Below are 23,096 nucleotides of genomic sequence, written 5' to 3'. Positions count from 1 at the left end.
TGTTCTTTTCTTCGTACTGATTATCACTTCTTCTGGAGGGGTCAGCCTTAAACTGGACCCCTCCTTCTGAATTAGCCTGTAAGTGTTCCTTCAGCTTCTTCCGTTCAATTTTTATTTCTCACATTTCTAGTGAATCTGCACCTTTCCTAGCCACTGAAGCATAACTCCCAGCATGTGCTGTAACTGGTTCACACTCCATTTTTTCCTTTTTCCGTTACTTCGCCCCAAAATGGGGAAGAAGACAAACACAAAATTTAACAGGCCTGCAGGCAAAAACAGCAATGGTATCTAACAATTTCAACAAAACATGGTTCACCCATGTGGAGAGAACCTGTAACAAAGATACAACAAAGTATAACATGATTTATGTCAACCAGAATCAAAAATGATTTAACACTAACAAAAATACCTCACTGACTGGCACCACTCATTGTGTCTGTCCATTATTTATTTGTAGTGAAACAGCCCACTTCTCTCATTCAGAGGTGTCCTCCACAACAGAAACTGAAAGAAATTGTCATACACACACACACACACACACGCACACACACACACACACACACACACCACACGCACACACACACACAACACACACACACACACACACACACACACACACACACACACACACCACACACACACACACACACTCATACACACATACACACACACAAGGAGGTGCTGAAAAGTTCTTAGCTTTAAAGGTATCGCTAAAGGCTTGGTTGGAGGCCCAACCTCTGAGTTTTTTTTACCAAGCTTTGAAAAACTGAGGGACCACTGCAATATGTGTTTGAATCTGAGAGGGGAATATCTTGAATAAAATCATAATTAACTGATCCTTCTGTATTTTCTTTTACTCAAAGCCAGGAACTTTTCAGCACTCCCCTTATGTGTGTGTGTCTTTGTGTTTGTTTGTCCCTCACCACTGCTCGACAACCGGTGTTGGTGTGTTTACATCCCCATAACTTAGCAAAAGAGACTGATAGAATAAGTACTAGGCTTCAATAGTAAATGCATAGTATGGTCAATTAGTTCAACTAAAATTTCTCAAGGCGGTGCCCCAGCATGACTGCACTCTAATGACAGAAACAAGTAAAAGATGACAGAAACAAGTAAAAAGTGGTGAGCTGGCAGAAACATTAGCATGCTGGATGAAATGCTTAGTGGTATTTCATCTGCTGTTAAGTTCTGAGTTCAAATTCCGCCGAGGTCGACTTTGGCCTTTCATCCCTTCAGGGTCAATAAATTAAGTACCAGTTACGCACTGGGCTCGGTGTAATCGACTTAATCCCTTTGTCTGTCCTTGTTTGTCCCCTCTATTTTTTAGCCCCTTGTGGGTAGTAAAGAAATAAGAAACAAGTAAAAGATAAAAAAAATATCTGATATTCATTATGTCATCACCTTCGTCGTCGTCATTATATATCCACTGGTATACTCTCCAGGGACCATATATAGCTCTTAAGTTTCAATTTTTACTTAGTTTCTATGGCTGGATGTCTTTTCTAACACCAACCAATTTATAATGTGTACTGTGTGCGTTTTTACCATACCTTTGGCACTAAAAGAGGATGCTATGTCTTTGACAAAACCAAAGGATTCTCACAACCATACATTTACCAAAGTGTAGTGGAAGCATTTTATTGTGGCACCAGTGTTAGAGTGGATAAGGTAAGAGATTAATGGATTGCAAAAATTGTCATTAATGCTGCAGCATACCTTCGCAAAGCTTAATTGATTGGTGAGCAATGATTAGAAGAAAGATCAATATAATTCAACAATGTAGAATTAAGTAAATTTGCAATCACTTTCATTACTAATATTATTAACGAAGCTAATTAAAATGTTAGTGTTATTCCATTGAGTGAAGTTTGTGACTTTTCTAATTAAGTCATTAATGTTATTTGAAATGTATTTGCTAATTAATTCAATTCTATTCTTTGCAGGGGTTGATTAACCCAGTGATTCTCATGGGGTGGGGAAAGGGTTGATGTGAGGATTAAAAAAAGTGGGCCCAAAAATTTATTCATTCATTCATTCATCCACTGTGTAACTGTTCTGGGTTTCTTTTTCCTATGCCAGTATGAGTTAGACATATATATTTTCAAGGTGTTGTTTCACAGCTGGATGCCCTTCCTGTCACTAACCCTTACTTGCTTTTCAAGTAAGGTATCGCCTCACACATCTTCAAAATCCAGTGATGATTTGTTGAGAGGAGAAATGTCAGTGACAGTGCATGTAACTCACAATGTTTGTAGAAGCATAAATATAAACAAGCACATAGGCACATACACACATACATGCACTCACATACACACGTGCACATGCATGCACACCAAAGTGCACACTTACACACACATGACTAACTTCTTTCAAGTTTCATCCACCAGATTTATTTTACATGTCTTTGGTTGGCCAGGGAAATAGCACATGTGCCCTGAGTGTCACATTGCAGAACTAAACCCAAATCTACATAACTTGAAAACAAGCTCCTTAACCACACAGCCATACCTCAACCTAACTGGCTCTCTGTTGTTTACAACAATGAATGCTCCTCAAGTTGATTTGTTCAACAAAACACCCATCCTGCTCATAAAATTAATGTATAAGTGGCTGAGCACTCCACAGACTCATATACCCTTAACATAGTTCTCAGGGAGATTCAGCATGACACAAAATGTAACAAGGCTAGCCTTTAGAAAATACAGGTAGAATTCATCTTCACCAGTTGAGTGAACTAGAACAGCATGAAATAATTTGTCTTGCTCAAGGATACAGCACACCACCAGGAATTGAACACAGAACCTTACAATCATGAACCAAATGTCCTAAACACTAAGCTATGTGCCTTCATCTAATTGCCAAATTTAATACAATTAAAATGGTTTTAAATATCCAACAACAAAGTAAAGAAAGACATGTTAGTTTCAAATTTTGGCACAAAGCTAGCAAGTTCAGGGATGGGACAAATCAATGAAGTTGACCCCAGTACTAAACCAGTGCTTATCTTGTTGACCTGATATGGGCGAAAGGCAAAGTCAACCTTGGCAGAATTTGAACTAAAAATGTAAAGATGGACAAAATGCCACTAAGCATTTTTCCTGGCATGCTAATGATTCTGCCAGCACACCACCTTAGCAAAGAAAATCAAATTAAAAAACATATTAAAAAAATATATTCTTTTCTATGCTAGGCACAAGGCCTGAAATTTTGGGAGAGGGACCAGTCAATGAGATCGATTCCAGTATGCAACTGGTACTTAATTTATCAACCCCAAAAGGATGAATGGAAAAGTCAACCTTGGAAGAATTTGAACTCAGAACATAAAGACAGATGAAATACTGCCAAGCATTTCACCCGGCATGCTACTCTGTCTGCCAGCTCTCCACCTTATTAAGAAAGAAGACATATTACAAAGCATGTTATATGTATGCACCGAGGATAGATATTTGACAGTCTGACATCCACTGGATTAATTTCCAACAAGGAATGAAATTCTTTTTGTGACCTATGATATAGCTGTGGTCATTGTTATTTATCTTTTCTCATAATTTGTTTCAGTCAGTAGACTGTGGTTCTTTTGTTTTTCTTTAGCCATTTACTTATTCTATCGATTTCTTTTGTTGAACTGCTAATTTACAGGAGCATAAACACACCAACACCAGTAGTCAAGTGGTGATGGGGAACATATGCAGACACAAAGATATGTGCACATACACACTTCCACACACACACACGCACACACACTTCCGCACACACACACACACACACAAACACACATACACACATACACACACACACACACACACCTGTTTCTTGCAATGTTGGTGCTACCCTACACCTTTAGTCACTTTTGTGACAGTTAAATGTTTCCTTTTTGGTCTTAAATTGTGTCAAGCCACCTTAATCATTTCATATATGTGTGTGTGTGTGTGTGTGTGTGTATGTATGTATATATGTATGTGTGTGTGTATATATATATATATATATATGTATGTGTAGAATAAAAAGTTTTGAATTGTACAACAATGCACTGCAATACAAACAATAGGCTATATACCTGTTGTAAATTTAGTCATCCATATTCTTAGATGGAGTCACTGACTCCTTCTTAGAATATCTGAAGAAGGAATTTTATTCCGAAATATCATCAGACTATGGATGACGAAATTACAACTGGTATATCGCCCATTGTTTGTATTATAGTGCATTGCTGTACCATTCAAAACTTTTTATTCATTGCAAACAATACACAGTGCTTCAAGCGAGCTACAATACTCTCCTGTATATATATGTATGTATTTATGTATTAAAAAAAATTTTTTTTTTTACTTGTTTCAGTCATTTGACTGCGGCCATGCTGGAGCACCGCCTTTTAGTCGAGCAAATCGATCCCGAGACTTATTCTTTGTAAGCCCAGTACTTATTCTATCGGTCTCTTTTGCTGAACTGCTAAGTGATGGGGACGTAAACACACCAGCATCGGTTGTCAAGCAATGCTAGGGGGACAAACACAGACACATACACACACACACATATATATATATATATATACATATATACGACGGGCTTCTTTCAGTTTCCGTCTACCAAATCCACTCACAAGGCATTAGTCGGCCCGGGGCTATAGCAGAAGACACTTGCCCAAGATGCCACGCAGTGGGACTGAATCCAGAACCATGTGGTTGGTTAGCAAGCTACTTACCACACAGCCACTCCTGGGGCTTCTTTCAATTTCCATCAAAGAAATTCACTCACATGGCTTTGGTCAGCCTGGTGCTATAGCAGGTACTTGGACCATGTGGTCCAAGAGGCTGAGAAGCAAACCTGAAAGCATATGGTTGAGAAGCAAGTTTCTAACTTCTTATCACACAATGCTATCACTCAAACATTGGCAGGGACAATAACTCTTTCCACATCTTTTGTGGGTTAGATTTACTGTAATATTTTACAGAATTCGTTTTTAAAAAAAAATACTGTAGAAAACTTTTTTTCCTTTTTTTTTTTTGTTCATCTGAGTAAAAGTTCTAACTGTAGATAAGGATAATACATGGTCCCATGGAAATTATTTTATGAGGTACTTAAAATATCTTAACGCATTATCTGATTTATTTGACAGTTTCATATTGACCTTAGTTGTCGTCTAACACAACCTATTCTAAAAGATAACTAGTTCATCTCTAACAACCATCAGGAGATCCATCTATTCACATAAAGAAAGATGTAGCAACACAGAATATTTCTGCCAATTATTTTTCGAGCTTTATGTCTAAATCCAAACTTTGGTTTATTGAATTTGCCTCAGATGTAGATCTCTAAGTTTAGGATTGATTGTTTAAATATAGCATTTCTTCATTTCATTTATATCGACTGGAATCAGTTGTGTATTAAACTACTAATATATCTATTTTATTACTACTCCAAGTGTCTGCATTTGTGGCATAAAACAGAATTTTTCAGAGACTCTGCATATAGATTCAGAGACTGGAAAGATTGCAGGTTTTCCCAGAGCAGTAATATAAGAAAAGAAAGAGAATACATACATACAGACGTATATATATATATATATGTATATATATATATATATATATATATAATATATATATATATATATATATATGTATGTATGTATGTATGTATGTATGTCGTCGTCATCGTCATCGTTTAACGTCCGTTTTCTGCGCTAGCACGGGTATATTACATATAGATATACATACATACATATATATGTATATATGTGCATATATATATGTATGTATATGTGTATATATAAATGTATATATATATATACACATATATGTATGTATATATATATATGTATGTGTGTGTATATATAAAATTCAGTTGTATATATATATGTATATGTGTGTGCATGTGTTTCTGTATGTGTGTGTTTGTATATGTATGTATGTATTTATATATTTATGTAAACCTATAACAATTGATATATAGACATTTTATAGACAACATTTCATTGAATGAAGGAATTTTATATTCTTATTTTCAGTTTATGTAGACAAAACAAGATACGAAATATGAAAAAAGTATTTTTAAAATGTTCTACTTCATAACATATTTGTGTTTATTCAATAAATAAATATCAGATCTGAAGTGGATATTGTTCTATAAAACAATTTGTTGGATCTAATGACATATTTTAAGTTGAATAAATGCTTGTAGGAGAAAGTAATGCTGTTACTGTAGTCGTTTATTGTTTCAAGAGTGGCTGGCATGAGTGGTTATGTAATATTGATATATTGACAAAATAAGGAATTCTATTTTTCCAAAACACAAAGAAGCTATATTATTTTACTGCTGTTCTTGTTGTTGTTATTAATGTCCTCATTATCACTGTTGCTGTTGTTGTTTAGACTTATAACTGCCATAACTGAACATATTTAGCCCTTTAGTATTTAAATCAGCCGAAGCACGACCTTCAAACTTTAGGCCTCACCAAGGAAATGACTAGTGACCGAGACTTTTGGAAATATGCTGTGCTTGAGAAGACCTGGCAAGCCAAATGAGACCATACCTCGTGGCTTATGTCAGAATTGTAACCAGCCCACTTATGCATACCTTTTCCTTCTTTGGACACTAAACTCTGCTTGCGAAGACCTGTTGAGGCAAGTGAAATCAAAATCAAATTCGATGACTGACATCTATGCTAGCGGGGTGCAAAGAGCACCATCTTTAACAGAGCGGCTAACCAGCTTCCATGCCAGTGGCACATAAAAGGCACCATTTGAGTGTGATCGTTACTAGCATTGCCTTATTGGCACTTGTGCCCGTGCTAGTAGGGTGCCAAGAGCACCATCCGAGCATGATCATTGCCAGAGCGGTTAACTGGCTTCTGTGCTGGTGGCACGTAAAAGGTACCATTCGAACGTGGCATGTGTAAAAAGATTCAAGCAAGGTCGTTGCCAGTACCGCCTGACTGGCCCCTGTGCCAGTGGCATGTAAAAAGCACCCATGAAACTCTCGGAGTGGTTGGCATTAGGAAGGGCATCCAGCTGTAGAAACTCTGCCAGATCAAGATTTGAGCCTGGTGCAGCCATTTGGTTCGCCAGCCCTCAGTCAAAATCATCCAACCCATGCTAGCATGGAAAGCAGACATTCAACGATGATGATGATGATGATGATGATATGAGGCCCAGATATTCTACTTACTTTATGTTCAAACTGGTCTGATATGACCTCTCCTCACACATACCCTACAATGCCACTTTAAAAAATAATTAATCACACCATCAAAATCTCAAAGCTGCAAGATAATATATGATTAATTCAAAACTATGTGAAGAAATAAGCATTACATTCAACAGAGTAATCTGAATATGAAAGGGTTAAGATCAAAGACATTTCTTTTAGTTGTGATCATTATGTCTTTGTCTTAAGTGTAATACATCCAACATTAGAAGGAGACTAGGCTGCTATTTTCTGCAGGTCATGCAACCATGTAGAGAAAGGGAAGCACTGTGTGGCTAGTGGAGGTATGTGGCTTAGTGGCTAGGGCACTGGACTCATAATCGTAAGATTGTGGTTTCGATTCCTGGACCAGGTAATGTGTTGTGCTCTTGAGCAAAAAATACTTCATTTCACATTGCTCCAGTTCACTCAGATGGGGAAAATGAGTAATTCTGTGATGGGCCAGCATCCCATCCAGGTGGGAAACTTATACAAAGTAGAAATTGGGAAATTGGCCCTTATGAGCTCTTTACCTTTAACCATGTAGAGTTTTCAGTTTTTTAATTACCTACTTATACCAAGGAAGGAAGATGCCCACAACTGGTGGAGTAGAAGAAGTTATACTCACACTAAAAACCTAGTTTGAATTCCTGCGACAGAGTGGACTTTGCTAAAGGCACCCAATGACCACAAGTGGTGGGGGGGGGGAGGGAATATGAAAAGAGACAGCTGAAGATTGGGAGCTTTTGTCCAGTTATCTTTTACTTGTTTCAGTTTTTGGACTGTGGCCATGCTGGGACACAGACTTTAGTCAAACAAATTGGCCCAAGTACTTATTTTTAAGCCGGGTCCTTATCTATCAATCTCTTTTTGCTGAATTGCTAAGTCATAAACGAACTAGTGCCAGTTATCAAGTGGTGATGGTGGGCTATGAACAATGACACAAAGACACCCACCCAAAATATATATATATATACATACATACATACATATATATATATATATATATATATATATATATATATATAGGGTAAAGACCCTCTTCGGTCATGAATGACCATGGGATTGCACCTAGAAAGTTACCCTCCTAGACACAAGTCCGGGCAAGGTTGTTTGTGGAAGGCCAGCAGTCGCCCATGCATACCGGCCTCCCCTCTCCACGCCACCAGTGTTATCCAAGGGAAAGACAAAGGTCGATACAGCTTGGCACCAGTGACGTCGCAACTCATTTCTACAGCTGAGTGAACTGGAGCAACGTGAAATAAAGTGCCTTGCTCGAGAACACAACACGCAGCCCGGTCCGGGATTCGAGCTCACAACCTCACGATCGTAAGCTCGACGCTCTAACCACTGAGCCATGCGCCTATATATATATATATATATATATATATATGATGGACTTCTTTCAGCTTCTGTTTACCAAATCCACTCACAATACTTTGGTTGGCCCTTACAATAGTGGAAGATATTTGCTTAAAACGATATACAGTAGGATTGAACTCAAGACCAGACCACAAGCTTCTTGCTACACATTGAACTTCCCTCAAGCAAGAATTAAATTTGAACCAGAGTCAGAAGCTGCCAGAAACTTGCTTAACTTCTTTTCTACAAATTTTGCCATAATACTTTGACAAATAATGGAACAGTGAGCTTTTTATATCTTTCAAATACAACTTTGAATACAAAAATCAACAGACTATGTTTGAAAGCTCTGGGGAAATGGTAAGGAGAACACTATGTTTCATTGTAAGTAACAGAGTTGAATAACTTGGGCTATATCCCTGTATCTATTGTACTTGATCAAGGCACCATCTGTAGAGTTTCATCTAAAATTAAGCTTCGTTTTGAAAGATTTTGTTGTTGCTTTGGAAATAAATAGATCTTGAGACTCTGACCATTCCTTAGAATTCTAAATCAAAGATAGTGAGATAACAATTGAGTCATTATGTAAAAATGTTTCAATAGAAGAACTATCTTGAAACCATTTAAAAGTTCACTAAGTAAATGGGGTTTTTTAATGGTTTTTTAAAAAAAATTTCTTTACAAAAACTGTCAATCGATAACAACACTCCAGCACGAACCAAGCCCATCAATAGGAACTAGAAAAAGAGCAAAACAGTAAGATAGTAATACATCCATCCGATATCAACTAGAATTTCTAAAAAAATTGTTTGTGTATCATTAGCCTAATGTCAATGTTACAATGTTACTGTGTATCAACTCCATTACATTAGACTTCATTACAAGTTATAACCTGAATCCCTTAATAAAAGAATGTTCAGATATATACTTTGATAAAGACCTCTGACAATCAAAAAGACAGTTCAGTAAAGATCAACAACTTAAAGATTGGATTGAAGATAAGTAGCCAAGAGGGCAGTCTGGTAGTGAAAGAAATCAGCATGGTAGAGAAAAGCAGCTCATAGTTCACTTTCATTGAGAGAGAGAGAGAGAGAGAGAGAGAGACCTAAGGCATTGACTTAGATTAAGTGGTTAATTTAATAGAGACTAGTAGCCAAGGAGTCTGAGAGAAGAGTGAAGAAGTCAGTCTCACAGATCCCAGAAGTTAAGGGATCAGTTTGATGCAAGTGGTCAGTTTTACAGTAACAGGCACTGAAGGAAGAGGATCAATGCAGACCAGCAGCCAAAACTCATTTTGAAGCTGTCCAAGAGTTAAGGAACCTGCAACCAGGTTGTCGATAATTCCCAAGTTTTCAACAGCTCCCTACATTGTGTTCATGGCTAGTATACTTAAATTTCTAAATGTTCCATTTTCCCTAGTTCTGAATAGACACTTCACAGTAATATATTTCATTTATGAAGTATATACCACTGTAACTATATACTTCAATGTAAAACAGTTCATTTCAGCAAGTGATGGTAACACTGTGAATATAGTGATTGCTTGCTTTTTTATTAGTTTGTAGAGCTAAGATAAATTCTAACAATAAGAAAATCTCCTGATGCCATAGACTCTTATCCTGTCTACCAGTAAATTTGTGTCTCTGATCAACTCCACACTGCAGAAACTAGAGATAAACACCAATATAATTATTATTGAATCTATGCACAAGTTCCATTGCAATATTGAAGAAATGTAAACATACATACATACATTCATAGGTATTTACATCATAATAATAATAATAATAATAATAAAGGTTTCAAATTTTGCCACAAGGGCAGCAATTATGGAGGAGGGGACAAGTTAATTAGATCGACCTCAGTGTTCAATTGGTACATATTTTATCGACCCTGAAAGGAAGAAAGGCAAAGTCGACCTTGGTAAAATTTGAACTCAGAACGTAAAGAAAGACGAAATGCCAGCTTGCTTCTTCAATGATGATGATGATGATGATGATGATGATGATGATGATGATGATAATGATAATGATAATGATAATAATAATAATAATAATAATAATAATAATAATAATAATAGAAGATAATGCTTATTACTATTGGGTCCTTGGAGACAGTATTAAAAGGTATCAAGAGGAATATAAAGGAAATTGGAATAGAGTTCCCAGCAGAACTGTTACAAAAAGGTTTGCCTCCTTGGTACCACAAAATAATCAGGAAAGTATTAGATAACGGAAAAGAACATATAGTATGGTACCATAGGCTGTAGGAAGCAAGCCTGCTATACATTCAAGACTCTAAGAGTTACAACCAAAAAACCTGAGATAAAAAAGATAACATTATAATTACAAAACCTGAAACTTTGGAGGAGGGAGCAAGTCGATTACATCAACACCAATGCATAACTGGTACTTATTTCATCAACTTCAAAGGGATGAAAGGCAAAGTCGACTTTGCCAGAATTTGAACTCAGAATGTAAAGACAGAAAAACTACCACTAAGCATTTTGCCCTGTGTTTTAACAATTCTGCCAGCTCACTACCATAGTAGTAGTAGTAGTAGTAATATGCCCTGATGCAGTACCAGGCACTGTCTCTCTTGGCTATGCCCTAATGCAGTACCAACATCCTTAAACAACCCTTATTCAAGGACTTTTTGAGCTATTCAACCTGAAGAAAATTCTAACTGGGCCACACCTGCAAAGTCATGTGATGTTTATCTTGATATGAGATAATCATGTTGCATACATATGGTTGTAATGCATGTGCCTGGAATCAGATGGGTCGTCATGATGGGTATACAGGGCTTCATATATTTTACCCCAGTGTCATTTTGATGGCATGCACTGCTCTTTCACTCAATAATAATAATAACAATAATAGCCCTGATGCAGTACAAAGCAGTGGCTTTCATGGCCTCTGATCTTAACAGATTGGAAGTGTTAGTATGGGCATGTTTTGTCTTGGTGTAAAAGATATCCTGCAGCAAATATTCTGCTCAATACTGCAAATTTGTTTATCAGTTGTTTGACCTCAACCAGTTGAGCATGTCCCTTAGTGGCTGACGATATGTGCATCACTGATCCTGAGCAGAGGTAGTTGGGGAGCATCATAACCATGTGTTGAGAGGAATTCTTTGGGGTTTGAATTATTCACCTCTAGAAATATGGGTGTTTCATTCACCATCCTTAAACAACCCTTATTCAGGGACCTTTTGAGTGGGCTGGGCTACTCAGCATGAAGAAAATTCTGACAGGGCCTTGACTGCACTGTTCATCTTGATATGCGATCTCCATGTGATCTCCAGCCAAGCTAGAGAGGTTCAGCTGGATGCCCTTCCTAATGCCATCTCTTTAACATGGTGTATGGGTGCTTTTAAACTATAAACCATGGTTGTTCCTCTTCCGTTTAATTGTCTGTTTCAACATTTTCACTGTACGTTTATTCTATCTTTTCCTACCATTCCTTCCCATTTTATTTCTCCCCTTCTAACATGTTTTCCACCTCCTACTGTCCACTCTGAGCCAAAGAGAATGCCTCTATCTGATCGCTTGACTTGTTACAATTAGCAGCTAAATATTCCTCACTTCACATCTTGCATTCTTAAAAAATTGGTAATGGAGTTACAAGGTATGGCAGTGTGGTAAGAAGCATGCTTCCCAACCACATGGTTCCAGGTTCAGTCCCACTGTGTAGACACTAGGGCAAGTTTGTTATTGTAGCCTCTGGTCAACTAAAACCTTGTGAGTAGATTTAGTAGATGGAAACTAAAAGAAGCCTGGAAGTCTGTCATGTGTATGTATGTGTGTATATGTGTGTGTGTATGTGTGTGTGTGTGTGCTTTTATGTCATTGTGTCTGTTCTAGCATCTATTTCTTTATTGCCCACAGGGGGCTAAACATAGAGGGGACAAACAAGGACAGACAAAGAAATTAAGTCGATTACATCAACCCCAGTGCATAACTGGTACTTAATTTATCGACCCCCAAGTGATGAAATGGAAAGTTGACCTTGGTGGAATCTGAACTCAAAACGTAACAGCAGATGAAATACCTGTTTCTTTGCTACCCACAAGGGGCTAAACACAGAGAGGACATACAAGTACAGACAAACGGATTAAGTTGATTACATTGATCCCAGTGTGTAACTGGTACTTAATTTATCGACCCCGAAGTGATGAAAGGGAAAGTCAACCTTGGTGGAATTTGAACTCAGAATGTAACAGCAGATGAAATACCACTAAGCATTTCGCCCGGCGTGCTAATGTTTCTGCCAGTTCACCGTCAAGTGGTGTCTGGTCCAGCATCACCACTTGACAACCAGTGTTGGTTTGTTTCCATTCCTATAGCCTAGCAGTTCAACAAAAGAAACAATAGACTGAGTACCAAGCTTAAACAAAATAAGTACTGGCAGGTAACTTGTTTCCCTAACCCCTTCATGTTGGTACTCCAGCATGGCCCCAGTCCAATGACTGAAACAAGCAAAACATAAAATATGGAAGATAACTGAAATGCCTTTGATCATTTGTCTGCTAGAAGAAGGCTATCCTTTGCTTAATCAGCATCAGTAACAACAGCTCTCTCTCTCTCTTTCACATTCTCTCTCTCATTTCTCTCTCCCTCTCTTTCACATTCTCCCTCTCTCTCATTTCTCTCTCTCCCTCTCTTTCACATTCTCCCTCTCTCTCATTTCTCTCTCTCCCTCTCTTTCACATTCTCTCTCCTCACTTTCAGTCTCAATTGCAGCAATTAGCCAATACATGCTTAGTAATTAATTTTTCTTTATATATCTGGTAATTAAATTTTTTTACAGCGTGGAAAGATCAAAGATTACATTCAATATCCACTTAAAGAGCTCTGAAGTAGCAACAGTGGCATCATCAGCATCATCAACAACAAAGGATAATATGAAAACATGAACTAATGATAGGGTTTCTGTTTGGTCTCTTGACATGATAGAAACAGCAACCATATATCCTCAAATCCCACCAGACCATCTTAAAAATGGGAAGCCTACATTGCATAATGTAGTTACAGATATACAAAAATTGATAAAGAAAGAATATCTTTGATCAGAGGTTTATTGGATCAGGCTGAACTCAAACTAAACAACAATGACAATAGAACAGTCTTGGAGGTATATGACAATGGGGAATAATTCTGGTACCTAATCATTTGTGACAGTCACATTGACGTTAAAGAATTCAGTTCTTAAAACACAAGATGATACACAAGAAAGGAATTTTTATATAATAAACATCTCAGAAAAGAAGGAAGAACAAAACTATATGAAAATAAAATCTATGAATAAGTTGAGTGACTTAGGAATTTTATTAACCATTTCCTGACCACCTTCTTGTTTGTTTTTTAATAGCATTTATCTACTTTCCAGCGTAGATCATCACTAGTTTTATTGGTTTCTATTTTCTTTCCTAACTGAGAGACTGCAACACACTTGCCAAATTTAGAAGAAGAACTTCAAGAGAACTAGAGCTGTGCAAGAACAATAACGTTACACAAATACAGCTGTTAGATGAGTCTCTCTGTGGCGGCTCAAATTTCTAGAAACAGCAGCTACCCTCAAAAAATTACAGTCCTGTCTTTAACATAGGCACTAAGCCTCATATGTTAGGAAGGAGTAGAATCAATTAAAAACTGGAAAGAAATATTGACTAATGTAGTTCTTGGTAAAATGCTATTATCATCATGATGGTCCAGGCTGGAAACCACTTCATGAGATAAAGGCCAAAAACACTGAGATTTCTTGGTCATATGATTCCCCGTCCTTATGCCTTCATCTCTTTACTCTTTTATTTGTTTCAGTCATTTGACTGTGGCCATGCTGGAGCAGCGCCTTTAAGCTATATTAGAAGACACTTGCCCAAGGTGCCACGGAGTGGGACTGAACCTGGAACCATGTGGTTGGTAAGCAAGCTACTTACCACACAGCCACTTCTTTTACCTCGAGGGTAAACCCTAACACCTCATCTCCACCAGCCATTCTCCTTTTCCTGATGGTTTAGACATGTATCTCCTCTACATCAAGATGTTGTTCCTGTCCCTCTATCACACGTTTGCTTCTCAAAACCTAGCACAAATCCATATCCTTCAATACTGCACTCGAAGTCATTCAAGAGGTTTTGTCTTGTGAGTTACTTGGCAAACCTCAGTGATGCTGGTGTCACATAAAAAGCACCAAGTACACTCTGTATTGTGATTGGTGTTAAGGAATGATAGACAACCATAGAAATCACACCAAAGCAGACATTGGAGCTTAATGCAGTCTCTGGCTTGTATCCTGTTGAACTGACAAATCCATGTCAACATGGAATACAGACACATGATAACGACGACAATGACAACAGTGTGTCTGTGTGTAGTGGAAGCACATGGCTTAGTGGGTAGGGTGTTGGACTCATGATCATAAGATTGTGGTTTCAATTCCTGGACTGGGCGACATGTTGTGTTCTTCAGCAAAACACTTCATTTCATGTTGTTTCAGCCCACTCAGCTGGAAAAAATGAGTATTCCGGTGTCCTGTCCAGCAGGAAACCAACCCAATGAGTCTATATGACACGAGAAGGAACTTTAACCATTTTATAAATATATACATGTGTGTGTGTGTGTGTGTGTGTGTGTGTTTGTATGCCTTATTTTATATTAAAAAACCCAGTTGTTTAATAAATAAACTAGGTAATTAACCACTAACTCTATACAATGAAGGGTATATTACACGATGTAGAGGATAGTGCCCAATGTGAATGGGTGTGAATAGTACATGATTCGGGAAGGAAAATGGACATGGCCATGAAATTGTAGTTAAGAAGTCTGTATCACAACTACATGTCTTCAATTTCAATTTCACTGTGCAGCATCTTCGGTGAGCATCATCATCATCATTATTTAACGTCTGCTTTCCATGCTAGCATGGGTTGGACGATTTGACTGAGGGCTGGCGAACCAGATGGCTGCACCAGGCTTCAATCTTGATCTGGCAGAGTTTCTACAGCTGGATGCCTTTCATAACACCAGCCACTCCAATAGTGTAGTGGGTGCTTTTACGTGCCACCGGCACAGGGCCAGTCAGACGGTACTGGCAATGACCTCGCTTGAATCTTTTACACATGCCACCGGCACAGGTACCAGTAAGACAATGCTGGTAATGATCATGCTCGAATGGTGCTTTTTACGTGCCAGCAGCACGGAAGCCAGATAGCCGCTCTGGCAACAATCACGCTCAGATGGTGCAAGTTCTCTTCCAGAAAATTCTCAGGTCAACCAAACTCTTGAGAATTCAAAACACACCATGCAGAAACTATGTTGAAGCACAATGGAGGGACAGTTTCTGCCCTTTTCTTAGTAGATTTAACACATCAGCTGGTTTAAAACCAGCATTTGGCCATTTGATCCTTGGGTGTTTGTAGCTGTTGTAGCTGAGTCCAGATCATTGTAAATATTTGAGCTCAGATGGTCTGTCTAAGGTCTATTCCCACCCTCCCTCTCTTCTTCCCATGAATGACGGTGAGCCTGAAGAAACAGTTATTGGCACTGCCAATTCTCCTCTGAGTAAGAAAAGTGAAAAATTAGAGTAAAAAAAAGAAAAAAGGTATCAAATATTTCAAACGTTAATAAAATATATATTTCACTCACAATGAATCTCCAATATTAATAGTCTACACAAGAAAGACATGTAATAAAATAGATGGAAACTTTATTGCAGCAAAGCTGTAATATTGTTTGAATCTGTTTACTTGTTTACATTATATTAGACTTCTACACTAATTCGAAATTCTTTTGACCATTGTAATTTATTTCCACTCAAAACAAAAAGAAGAAAGAAACAAGAAAAAAAAACAAGAAAAAACAAGAAAAAAAAGCAAATGAGAGAGATGATGATGATGATGATGATGATGATAATGATGACGATGACGATGATGGTGACGACAGCAGCAGTGGTGCTGGTGCTAGTGCTGGTGTTGGTGCTGGTGTTGGTAGTGGTGGTAAAAATGAATTACAAATGGACTGCTATTAACGATAACATTTCTGCTATTCAGCAAATGTTATGTGCCAAGTTGAAATATAGAGTGAAAATACTATTGAAAACTTAATACATCTCTATCTCTCTCTCTCTGTCTTTCGCTCTCTCTCTCTCTCTCTCTCTCTCATAAACACACACATATGCATACATGCAAGCATACATAAATATACATATGAGTATGTGTTTGTGTATATATATATATATGTATATATATATATATAAATATAAATTCATATATATATATATATATTTAATATATATATTTGTATGCCTTCTCTACCCCTCTCCCTTACTCTCTGTCCTTCTCTTATACACACATGCATGCATATACATACATGTGTGAGTATATGTTTATATATATATATATATATTTGGATATATATATATATCTATATCTATATATATATATATATATATATATGTATGTATATATATAAATGTTTATGTGTGTATGTGTATGTGTATATGCATGTGTATATTGTTCTTTTTGTTTGTCTGCTTGTCTCTCTTTCTTTCTCTAATCCTCTCTTCCTCACTCTCTTTCTTTCTTTCTTTATCTCTCTCTTTCTCTTTCTCCACTTACCCCCCTCGTCTCCCCTATAACAAAAAAAAAAAAACAAAAAAAAACAACAAAATTTCCAAACGACCAAAAACGAAAATTTTATCAAATCGCAATCTGATTCAGTCAAGACAACACAATGTAATATGGTTATGATTAAAAGTACCAGCAACAAGTTGAAACATCAAATAATAGAAACTCCAATCCTAGATTTTAGTGCCAGCTAATTCATATTGTGAACAGTAAATGTAGACAGACAAATAAACATAGCATAGGAAAAACTTCCAACATGCAAACTCTTGGTAATAGGTAAAGTCGTGATGAGGTATGTTTACATGCCATTTGAAAAGTTAGAGAATAAATAATGATGATTTTAACATACACAGCAGTCTGTTCAGGTGTCTGAAATAATTTATTAATATCACTATTATTATCATTATCATCATCATCATCATCATTATTATTATTATTATTATTATTATTATTATTATTATTATTATTATTATTATTATTATTATTATTATATTATTATTATTATTATTATTATTATTATTATTATTATTATTATTATTGCTATAATTGTTAATATGGATGTTGTCAAATGTGGTTTATTATAATAATGTGAGAAAATAACGTTACAGCATGTTGAGATAGAAAATTGATATAAATATTGGATAACAGACAAATAAAATACATAGATAGACATGTTTGTTGTCAGTTTAGCTTCTAATGCTTATCTATATTGTCTGACAAGAAGACAGAGATAGTTAGGTATTTGGGCAGGTAGGGAGACATACAGAGAGAGATAGACAAGCTGGCTGGAATGCAGAAAGATGGCAGACAAGTAGATAGATAGATAGATAGATAGATAGATAGATAGATAGATAGATAGATAAAGTAACAGTGACAGAGAACCTTCTCCCTACTCATTTACTCTCATTCAAACTTCATGTCTCACCACTGAAAATAATCCTAACAGATGCAGGAGTGGCTGTGTGGTAAGTCGCTTGCTTACCAACCTCATGGTTCCAGGTTCATTCCCACTGCGTGGCACCTTGGGCGAGTGTCTTCTACTATAGCCGCTGACGGACCAAAGCCTTGTAAGTGGATTTCGTAGACAGAAACTGAAAGAAGCTTGTTGTACATATATATATATGTGTGTGTGTGTGTGTGTGTGTGCGTGTGTGTGTGTGTGTGTGTGCGTGTGTGTGTGTGTGTGTGTTTGTGTGTCTGTGTTTGTCCCCCCCCCAACATTGCTTGACAACCGATGGTGGTGTGTTTACATCCCCATAACTTAGTGGTTCAGCAAAAGAGACTGATAGAATAAATACTAAGTTTACAAAGAATAAGTCCTGGGGTCGATTTGCTTGACTAAAAGGTGGTGCTCCAGCATGGCCGCAGTCAAATGACTGAAACAAGTAAAAGAGAGACATTGCATACATAGTATGATGAGCACTATCACCTTAAATTTCATAGTTCTATAGAATATTTATCAAGCTCTCATGTACACATATCTTTTTCCTTTTTGTTTTCTAATTTGAAGTTATCCAGTCCTATCCCTTCTCAAATTAGGATCATTGTATCGGCTATATACTTCAGGTGTTTAGGTCACATCCAGTGGATAATGTGTAAATACAGCATTTATCAAGAAAAATTTGTTATAGAAATAATAAGCTTGTCTTCTATAGGTACAAGACATGAAATTTTGGGGGAGGAGGCGAGTCAGTTACATCAAGCCTGTTGCTTGATAACTGGTACTTATTTTGTTGACCCTGAAAGGATAAAAGGCAAAGTCGATCTCAGTAGTATTTGAACTCATTATGTAAAGATGGACAAAATGCTGCTGAGCATTTGCATCCAGCATGGTGAGTCTGCCAGCTCACTGCCTTACTCTCTTTACCTGTTTCAGTCATTTGACTGCGGCCACGCTGGAGCACCGCCTTTAGTCGAAGAAATCAACCCCAGGACTTATTCTTTGTAAGCCTGGTACTTATTCTATCAGTCTCTTTTGCCGAACCACTAAGTTATATGGATGTAAACACACCAGCATCGGTTGTCAGGCGATGTTGGGGGATAAACACAGACACACAAACATATACACACACATACATACATACATATATATATATATATATATATATATATATATATACGATGGGCTTCTTTCAGTTTCCGTCTACCAAATCTACTCACAAGTCTTTGGTCGGCCCAAGGCTATAGTAGAAGACACTTGCCCAAGGTGACATGCAGTGGGACTGAACCTGGAACCATATGGCGGGTAAGCAAGCTACTTACCACACAGCCACTCCTGCAACTATATAATAATAATATATTTTACCCCAGTGTCACTTTGATGGCATGAACTTCTCTCTCACTCAATAATAATAATAATAATAATAATAATCCTTTCTACTATAGGCACAAGGCCTGGTATATGGGTAGAGGGTGTATAGTCGATTACATCAACCCCAGTGCTCAACTGGTACTTATTTTACTCACCTCGAAAGGATGAAAGGCAAAGTCGACCTCGGAGGAATTTGAATTCAGAGCGTAAAGACAGACAAAATACCACTAAGCATTTCACCGTGAGGGCGCGTGGCTTAGTGGTTAGGGCATTCGGCTCATGATCGTAAGGTTGTGAGTTCGATTCCCGGCGACGCATTGTGTCCTTGAGCAAGACACTTTATTTCACGTTGCTCCAGTCCACTCAGCTGGCAAAAATGAGTTGTACTTGTATTTCAAAGGGTCAGCCTTGTCACTCTCTGTGTCACACTGATTATCCCTGAGAACTACATTAAGGGTACACGTGTCTGTGGAATGCTCAGCCATTTGCCCGTTAATTTCACGAGCAAGCTGTTCCGTTGATCGTATCAGCTGGGACCCTCGTCGTCGTAACCGGCGGAGTCTTTTTTTTTAAGCATTTCACCTCGCGTGCTAATGATTCTGCCACCTTGCCACCTTACTACTACTACTGCTGCTACTACTACTGCTACTACTACTACTACTATTACTACTACTACTACTACTGATAATAATAATGATGATGATGATGATAATAATAATAATAATAATAATAATCCTTTCTACTATAAGCACAGGACCTGAAATTTTAGGTCAGGAGCTAGTCGTAACTCCAGTGTTCAACTAATACTTATTATATGACCCCAAGATGATTTAAGGCAAAGTTGCTCTTTGTGGAATTTGAACTCAGAATGCAAAATATTTTCAAATTTTCGCACAGGGCCATCGATTTGGTGGGGACAGGAGTAAGTCATTTATATTGATCACCATTGCTCAACTGATATTTATTCTATAGACCCCCGAAAGGATGAAAGGCAAATTCACCCATGACAGAATTTGAACTCAGAACATGAAATATAAATGAAATGCTGCCAAGCATTTTGTCAGACATGCTGAAAAAAAAATAAAATAAAATAAACCTAAAAACTCTATCATGCTAACCACCTTAACAATAATAACCACAACAACAACATACTTAAAAAAATTGATTTCAATGTCTTTTTGCTTGTGTCGGGGGAGACTAAAAAAAAGTGGCATACAATGCCAGCTTCCATTTCATACATTTCAAACTGTGATGTGATGTTTATTTGTCATGAATACAGCATCAGTTTGGGGATGCAAACTTCAACATGTAATAATAAACTTGCTATTTGCTTATAACAACAATATAATGTGTCTCCTATAACAAATACTACTTGTGGTTTTATATATATATATATGATATATATATATATATATATATATACATATATATATATATATATGTGTGTGTGTATATATATATATATATATATAACATCATATATATATATATGTATATATATATATATGTATATATATATGTTATATATATATATATATATATATATATGTATATATATGTTATATATATATATAATATATATATATATATATATATATATATATATATATATATATTGCTTGTTTTGGGTTATTTAGTTTTTGCCTTCTTGTTTTTTTTTTTTAATCTATCTTTCAAGAAGAGTAGCTTTCAAAAATTCCATTCTATTTGCAAATAAACTAATCAGTTGTAGTAACCCATTTTACCTGACTAAAATTGAATTATGTTCTTCTGTAATAAGGTAAAATGTAAATCGAGTACAAGAAAGGCAATAGATTTTGGCACCAGCTAACAAAGAAACGTATGAATCGATCATGATTTTTGAATATCTTGGTGCTGTTTGTTTGGGCACTAATGGTGGTGGTGGTGGTGGTGGTGGTGGTAGTGGTGGTGGTGGTGGTGGTTGTGGTGGTGGTGGCGGTGGAGGTTGTGGTGGTGGCGATGGAGGTTGTGGTGGTGGTGGTGGTGGTAGCAACAGAGATGAGAGAGCAGCAGAAACAGCAACAGCTGCAGCAGAGTAGTGGTAGTGGTTATGGTGGAGGTGGTGGTGGTAGGGAGGGGGGGCAGAGAATAGCTATTAGGGAGCAGGACACACAAAACTGTAGAATCATAAATTCTAGAATCACAATCGCCTGTCTGTATGTCGGTCTGGTTGACATAGTTATTATATCCGTGCCAATGGATGGAAAAATTTGAATAATTTGGGAACAAAAAAGGAGAATGGAAGCAATAAAAAAAAAAAAGAAATAGCTGCATCAATAGAGGAATATTCAATCTTCTATTTGCTGCCAGAGAGATATTTCATATGCATTTTAATAATCCTTTCTAATTTTGGCATAAAGCCAGTAATTTTGAGGGGAAGGGCAAGTCAGTAACGAATTCCAGCACTTGACTGGTACTTTATTTTATCAACCCTGAAAGGTTAAAAGGCAAGACTGATCTGGGCAGAATTTGAACTCAGAATATCAAGAGCCAGTTGAAATGCCACTGAGTATTTTGACCAATGATGAAAATACCGTTTTAATAAGTATTTCTTAATATAGGCACAAAATCTTGAATTTGAGAAAAGAGTTAGAGTCCATTACATTGATCCCAATTCTGTTTTGTTTAGAATCTGTGGAATTTTTTTTAAGGAGCACAAAAATGTAAGAAATATTGGGTTCATCTTTGTCTCTTTTTTTCCTCCACCACCAAAGTGAATGTGACCATCATCATCATCATCATCAGTGTTTTTGTCATCATCATCCATTTAAATCCTCTGTCCATGCTGTCCATGGGCTGAACCAATTATCACAGGTGCAATCAGCACATAATCAGGATTGCTGCTCACCTAACTGGATTGGCAAGGGAACTACTGGGTTGTCTGGGAAGTTCATGCCGATTTATAGTGGCTTACCCTTTGACTTATTTTATAGAACATGGTTAAGTCCATGAAATAGGATTTGACTACACCTCCATTTAGAGCACAGTTTAAGCTATCTTTTTGTGGAAGAAGGTTTATGTTCCTATTATAACCAGTGTTAATTCTGTAACCCTTTAAAATGGAAGATAAGAAAGTTCATTTTCTTTTTCCATATAGGGAAAAATGCCTCACAAGCGACAAAAGAAATATGCGCAGTTTACAGTGATGTTTCTTTATCCAAAAAAACTGTATGGAAGTGGTTCACAAGGTTCTGAGCTGGAAATTGTAGCCTTATTGATAAAGAATGATCAGTCAGACCATCCACTATAGATGATGATCAAATCAAGTCATTAATTAAGAATAACCCACATTGCACAACCTGACAATTGGCAGAAAGCCTCAACCTATCAAAATCCGTTGTTCATGAGCACCTGGTAATGTTTGGGTACACAAATCGCTACGATGTTTCAGTACCACATGAGTTGAGCGAGAAGAACCTTTTGGATCGCATTTCCATCTGTGATTCGCTTTATAAACAGAATGAAAATGCACCTTTTTTTAAAGCAAATTGAGACAGGTGATGAGAAATGGATTATCTACTGAAATGTTCAGAGAAAGCGATCCTGGAGTAAGCAACATGAGCCACCCTTAGTCACCCCAAAAGCAGGTCTT

At 37.0% G+C, this 23,096-nt stretch overlaps 1 protein-coding gene and 1 long non-coding RNA gene across 2 annotated transcripts in view; both read right to left on the bottom strand.

The window, feature by feature from the left end:
• Positions 1-23,096, bottom strand: part of LOC115215434 (cilia- and flagella-associated protein 65-like) — a 1,408,515-nt gene that overhangs the window by 675,349 nt on the left and 710,070 nt on the right. The gene's annotated exons all lie outside the window — the stretch shown is intronic.
• Positions 691-17,487, bottom strand: LOC118764858. The gene is made up of 4 exons (XR_005000681.1): positions 17,475-17,487; positions 1,806-1,813; positions 1,447-1,455; positions 691-885 (listed from the first exon to the last, which is right to left on the bottom strand). It is a non-coding gene; the product is annotated as an uncharacterized LOC118764858 (long non-coding RNA).

The sequence above is a fragment of the Octopus sinensis genome, linkage group LG9 (assembly GCF_006345805.1).
Source record: "Octopus sinensis linkage group LG9, ASM634580v1, whole genome shotgun sequence".
NCBI lineage: Eukaryota > Metazoa > Mollusca > Cephalopoda > Octopoda > Octopodidae > Octopus > Octopus sinensis.
The sequence above is the reverse complement of the archived record's forward strand: the minus strand, read 5'-3'. Positions and strand labels throughout refer to the sequence as shown.